At 39.1% G+C, this 7151-nt stretch overlaps 1 pseudogene; it reads right to left on the reverse strand.

Annotated features, from left to right (window-relative positions):
* Positions 1 to 812: 812 nt before the first annotated feature.
* Positions 813 to 3998, reverse strand: LOC149232099 (uncharacterized; annotated as a pseudogene).
* Positions 3999 to 7151: the final 3153 nt, after the last annotated feature.

Here is a 7151-nt window from a genome sequence, read left to right on the forward strand (position 1 = left end):
ACACTAATATCAACATAATGCCAACATATGCAAGCAGCACATTATAACATCATAACACATGCACATAATGCAAGAACTCTCCAATGTAGGAAATATGCACACAACATATGAAAATAATGCATCACTCTCCAAAGCCATATATTTGTTCTACAACATCTTGTATTACTTCCTCATGCCAATGCCTCAAATGCCTTGCCTTGTATATCATGGAGTCTTGCCTTTGTCTTTGCGTTGCATCACAACAATGATCATGATTTTGTCTTGTCCTGCATCTTTGTAGCAACATCTTCTTCAAATTTGATCTCTGCAACATTTCTGCAAACGTTCTCACATAAGCATCAATATCATCTTGAAGCAACATAGTCAAAAACATTTTCCATCATCCTTGCTCTTGTTCTTGCATATCAAACATGCCTTGGTGCAACTTCTTTGTTGGAAGACTTATCTTGCCTTTGTTGCTCTTGTTGCTCCTTTGCCTTTGATTCTACTCGTTTTCCATCACATATTTACTGCTTATTTTTTTGCTCATTTTCCATCAATGACAACAATGCCAAAAATCTCCCCCTTTGGCATTGATGGCAACACAATTTTCCTCTTCCTTTTGTCCTAAAAAAAAATTCTACATACCTATGCTTACCTCTCCCTTTGACATCAATGGAAAGGGGTTTAAAGAGTGAGGAAAACTCTCTGGCTATACAAACTGTTCAATTTTTATTTTTCATTTTGTTCTTCATATGTTCTCTCCTCTTTTTCATAAAATATTTAGAGTTGAAACATAATCAATCCTCATGATGAAGTTTAAACTTCTTTCACTAGTATATGAACATTTGAAGAGAACTAAGTTGTAATGAAGGATGATAATCAATGGAATTCCTCAAATCCATTTTACAATCTAAAATGATTGCTCGAATAATTCAGAATTCCACCTTATCAACTATAACCCCACATCTCCACCATTTCTCCAGATCCTTTAGAAGCAATATCAACAACAAAAATTAACCATATTTTTGTTATGCAATCTTCATGGATGAGACCATATCTTTTCAATAATTTGGAATTTGCAGCTTGAGGCTCCAAATAAGAATCTAATATCTGAGTAAGGAAAAAATTGTAACAAGCGGTATACCAATGAATACTTTCCATCTATCTTTAGTTGTGCCACAACAGGCATATCAAGTAAGTTTCATTGGAACATATCTGGTGTTTTAAAAAATTCTATAATGGACCTCACAACTTCTTCTTTTGCTTTACTTATTATTTAAGCACTCTCACATTAAAGGTTTCTAAGTACTTCAAAAGAAAGGAGTAAGATCCTTTGCTAAGCCTTTATTGTCTTTCAAAATGTTGGAAATAACCAAAATTCAGTTCTCGTTGATTATTCTTTGCAAAGATGCATTCTTTCAAGAATGTATCCAACTTTTTGAAACTAGGAATGATAAGATCTGTAATTTTTGCATTAGCTGTTAGCTTAAGAATTATATTGTAAACCAAGAATTTGCTAGATGACTTCTCGAGCACATTGTACAAATTGAAGAGTACTTTCAAGCAGAAATCATGTTTGTCATTGGATTGTTGATTAAATTTTGTTACTATCTCGTCATCTTCCTTCCACCATATAGGGTTGGGCTCATCAACATAGTGTATCACTTTGACTTCTACAGCTTTAGGGCCTGCATTAGGTCACACCATGTCTATAATGAAACAAGCCACAACAAGAGTAGCATCTAAGTATGGGGGATTTACGCAGTGCATTATATTAGATATCATTTTTGGGATTCAACTGCGTTAAGTAAGTCATTCAAACGTATGACCATTTCCATGAGAGGTAGTCGTAACTGACTAATTTCTCATGATTTTTGAATAGTTCACTTAGCACTCATTGCATCGGGTGATGCTCACAGGGGTGAAGAAGTGGGATTGAAACTAGTGAAATGTGGAGAACGAATCACATAGCATCAATCATCACTTCCGGGGCTTGCACCCGGTAACCAGGACTTCCCAGGAGGTCACCCATCCCAGAACTCCTCTGGATCAAGCGCGCTTAACTGTGGAGTTTTTCCACAATCAAGCCCACTTAGCTTGCTACCCCATTTGCAAAACCTTAGCAAGTATTGTGCCTCATGAACCATTCAAGTAGAGATCCCTTGACTCTTTTTGAATTTAAGTATGGGGGATTTACGCAGTGCATTATATTAGATATCATTTTTGGGATTCAACTGCGTTAAGTAAGTCATTCAAACGTATGACCATTTCCATGAGAGGTAGTCGTAACTGACTAATTTCTCATGATTTTTGAATAATTCACTTAGCACTCATTGCATCGGGTGATGCTCACAGATGTGAAGAAGTGGGATTGAAACTAGTGAAATGTGGAGAAGGAATCACATAGCATCAATCATCACTTCCGGGGCTTGCACCCGGTAACCAGGACTTCCCAGGAGGTCACCCATCCCAGAACTCCTCTGGATCACGCACGCTTAACTGTGGAGTTTTTCCACAATCAAGCCCACTTAGCTTGCTACCCCATTTGCAAAACCTTAGCAAGTATTGTGCCTCATGAACCATTCAAGTAGAGATCCCTTGACTCTTTTTGAATTTAAGTATGGGGGATTTACGCAGTGCATTATATTAGATATCATTTTTGGGATTCAACTGCGTTAAGTAAGTCATTCAAACGTATGACCATTTCCATGAGAAGTAGTCGTAACTGACTAATTTCTCATGATTTTTGAATAGTTCACTTAGCACTCATTGCATCGGGTGATGCTCACAGAGGTGAAGAAGTGGGATTGAAACTAGTGAAATGTGGAGAACGAATCACATAGCATCAATCATCACTTCCGGGGCTTGCACCCGGTAACCAGGACTTCCCAGGAGGTCACCCATCCCAGAACTCCTCTGGATCAAGCGCGCTTAACTGTGGAGTTTTTCCACAATCAAGCCCACTTAGCTTGCTACCCCATTTGCAAAACCTTAGCAAGTATTGTGCCTCATGAACCATTCAAGTAGAGATCCCTTGACTCTTTTTGAATTTAAGTATGGGGGATTTACGCAGTGCATTATATTAGATATCATTTTTGGGATTCAACTGCGTTAAGTAAGTCATTCAAACGTATGACCATTTCCATGAGAGGTAGTCGTAACTGACTAATTTCTCATGATTTTTGAATAGTTCACTTAGCACTCATTGCATCGGGTGATGCTCACAGGGGTGAAGAAGTGGGATTGAAACTAGTGAAATGTGGAGAACGAATCACATAGCATCAATCATCACTTCCGGGGCTTGCACCCGGTAACCAGGACTTCCCAGGAGGTCACCCATCCCAGAACTCCTCTGGATCAAGCGCGCTTAACTGTGGAGTTTTTCCACAATCAAGCCCACTTAGCTTGCTACCCCATTTGCAAAACCTTAGCAAGTATTGTGCCTCATGAACCATTCAAGTAGAGATCCCTTGACTCTTTTTGAATTTAAGTATGGGGGATTTACGCAGTGCATTATATTAGATATCATTTTTGGGATTCAACTGCGTTAAGTAAGTCATTCAAACGTATGACCATTTCCATGAGAGGTAGTCGTAACTGACTAATTTCTCATGATTTTTGAATAGTTCACTTAGCACTCATTGCATCGGGTGATGCTCACAGGGGTGAAGAAGTGGGATTGAAACTAGTGAAATGTGGAGAACGAATCACATAGCATCAATCATCACTTCCGGGGCTTGCAAGTCCTGGTTACCGGGTGCAAGCCCCGGAAGTGATGATTGATGCTATGTGATTCGTTCTCCACATTTCACTAGTTTCAATCCCACTTCTTCACCCCTGTGAGCATCACCCGATGCAATGAGTGCTAAGTGAACTATTCAAAAATCATGAGAAATTAGTCAGTTACGACTACCTCTCATGGAAATGGTCATACGTTTGAATGACTTACTTAACGCAGTTGAATCCCAAAAATGATATCTAAGAGTAGCATCCTCATCCGAAGTGTCCATAAGTGTTGCCAATAGTGCGAGCAAGTTGTAGTTGGAGTTGAACAAGTCTGCAGTGAGGGTTATTTTATATCCGGGTTGGAATAATCTATGATAAGCTACAACCAAGTGGCTCGAACCAAGACTAGAAATATTTATCAAGGCATAATTTATCTCATGGTCAACTTATGTTATATGGTCATCATTTTCTGGGGTTGCGTTGGAAGATTCCTTGAGACTTTTAGAGAGGCAATCCCAATCAGACCTGTATACCCTTCATTGTTATTGTTGTTGATAAAAATGGGTGGAGGTCACAGAGGCCATGTTAATAATGTTTCTGATATTTCTATTAAACTTCACAACATATTGTATGGAGTTTAACTGGAGGATGGTTCTGTAGACCCAAGTATTGGAGGCGCAATACCGCCATTACGTTGGCTAGTATCTTTCTAGTTTGCATTTCGATTCCGGTCAAGTCGGTGTGTTAGAGTCAGTATTTGCATACTGCCATCACTAATCAAAACTCCTCTTTTATATCATATGAGGGTCCCATTCTAAAAATTTTGTCATTCCACCTAGGTCCTCATTCAAAAATTTACTCACTGATGGTAGCCCTATGTCAAAAGCCCTACTCTCTCTCAAAAATCATTATTTGTTGGCCCACCTTCTTGTGTCTTACTGAGCACACATTGATCATAAAGGCTCATTTCATTGTGTTTTGTGTCATTCAAGTCCACATGGAGTCTGCTCATTCAAGGTCCCATTAGGTCACTAGGTTTCATTCTTTCAAGGTCCAATAATACAACATTTCACTACATAAAGACAGAAAAAAGTATAAGAGTGAGAAAAATAATATCCTTTTGTCATTTAAAGGGGATTGGAAAACATGTAATTATGCTTTCCTAAGTTCTAATTTTCATTCCAAGCTATCAGTTTTAGTTCAGATTGTAATTTTATTCTAAAAACAGAGATGTAATATTTTTTCTAATTTATGTAATTTTATGTTCATTATATGTAATAAGTTACTATTCCTAAGCTATCAACTCAAAAAAATATGTGCCAACTTCATCCAAGCAAATTCAAATGTGAAAAGTGCCAAAACTCCAGCATCATCCACCTGCAAAAAAGAAAGTCAGAGTGTAAAGGGAAATTAGCAAGCATTTCAAAAAGGAGAAGAGAAACATTAGAAAGTGGGTTTTTAAAAGCTAATGATCAATTTCACTCAAGTATAAAGGCCTTCCTAGCATCTAACCCAACTCCATTTGCCTCCTATCATTTCTTGAACAAACCCCAAAGCACCATTCCTCACGATTTTGGGCACAATTAGCAAAACAGAGGCAGGCGCTACACATAGGCTGAAGGCGTTGCGCATGGGCTGAACGTGTTGTGCATAGGGTAAAGGTGTTGTGCATAGGCTGAAGGCATTGTGCATAGGTTGAAGGTGTTGCGCATAGGCTAAAGGCACTACGCACGGGCTGAAGGCGCTGTGCACGGGCTGAAAGTGTTGTGCACGCACTAAGGGAGCTGTGCACCGGTCAAAATTTTTCCACAAGCTCTCAAACTGCAAAAAGAAGTTCCAAACCATCAGCACATGGTTCTAAGCCTCTTATCAATTAAGTACAACCCTTTCCATCCCTCCATACATCTTTCAAAGTCATCATTCATGCTATGAATTTCATTGTGTGAAATTGGGAATTCTAAAGCCTTACAAACCCTAGCTTTTTTCCTACACCCCTAAAAACTATTCCTAAGACCCTACTACCCTTCCCACATCACAATAAACTCCATCCCTACCCTTGTGTTGCTAAATCCCTATCCCAAGTGCATTCTCCCTTAAACCCTAAGTCCTAGGCAACGAAATCCCTAGGCAGCCATACTACATACCTATAATTAAATATAAATTCCTAAATCCCATACACATTTCACTCCCCTGTCACTTCCCTAAGTTCCCTAATCCCTTCATCCACTCCCTAAATTTTTCTTACCCCATTTCCACTCCTATTTTCTAATCCCTAAGGTTTCAAGCAAGAGGAAAGAAAACACATAATGGAGGAAGAAAAGAGAGATTTTTCAGAGGAAGAATACCAAGAAGAAAGAAAACCACACAAAGGAGGAAGAATCTTGAGGTTTGAACCTACCAACACCAGAGAATTAATGGCCTCACCTATGACAGTCACTTCTTTCAAACATTTGGGATGTTTTGATTTTTGTGTGATGGTACAAAGAGTTCAAAGCCATCCTGTTTTGACCAGAGTGTTCATTTCAAATCTTGAGGACAATCAAGTGACCCTTGCTAGTGTAACCTTCACCATATCCTCAGCCATTATTGTTGCTTCTACTGGAATGCCTAATGTGGGTAAAAGGTGGTTTAAAGCTCAAAACCTAGATCATCAGTATTATGAGCCATACTTGAAGCCTCTGTATAGAAGTGAGAGAAAGAGATTCTTCCCTTTCAGCCACTTTCTTGATACATATGCTCCCATGATGAAAATCATCATGAAGTACTTCACTTGTGAAGGCAAATTTTCCAAACTCTACACATACCATATCAGATTGCTCATGCACTTCACAAGAGTCAGAATGCTAAATATCCCTTATTATTTGTTTAGGAGCATTGAGAAAATGGCATACATAATTCAGGGAAAAAGGTATGAGCAGCAAATGAATAGTCTTTTTCATCACTCTCTGATCAAGATCATTGTCCTCCATCACCTTAATCAGTTGAACATCTCGTGGGACACTTTCATTGCCAATGATATTTTCACTGCTCCAAAACCTCCACATGCTAAAGATATGCCTTCTTCATCTCATCCCACTGATCATCATGCTGAAGAACTACCCCCTCCATCTCAGCCCACTACATCTATCCCTCCATCATCTCAGCCTATTTCACCATCATCATCACCATTCTATGATCATGCAGGGTCACCTAGCAGAGCTGAGGTCATCAAGCCTAAGAGTCTAGATTTGAGCATATTGGCACATACTTATCAGAGATGCCATAGGCAAGTGTTTTCCCCACAAATTATGGGAGGGGCCCTGCCTTCTTCACTAGCAAAGCAGGTACAGAAGGGCAAGAAAAAGATGACAGAGGCAGAGGTTCAAGCAGAGATCAAACATGAGGATGAAGACTTCCATGAGATAGAAATAGAGTTTAACCTTGTTGACTTGGATTAGGATGAT

The sequence above is a fragment of the Pinus tabuliformis genome, chromosome J (genome assembly GCF_031772625.1).
Source record: "Pinus tabuliformis cultivar Carrire ecotype Pingquan chromosome J, CPIR1, whole genome shotgun sequence".
Lineage (NCBI taxonomy): Eukaryota > Viridiplantae > Streptophyta > Pinopsida > Pinales > Pinaceae > Pinus > Pinus tabuliformis.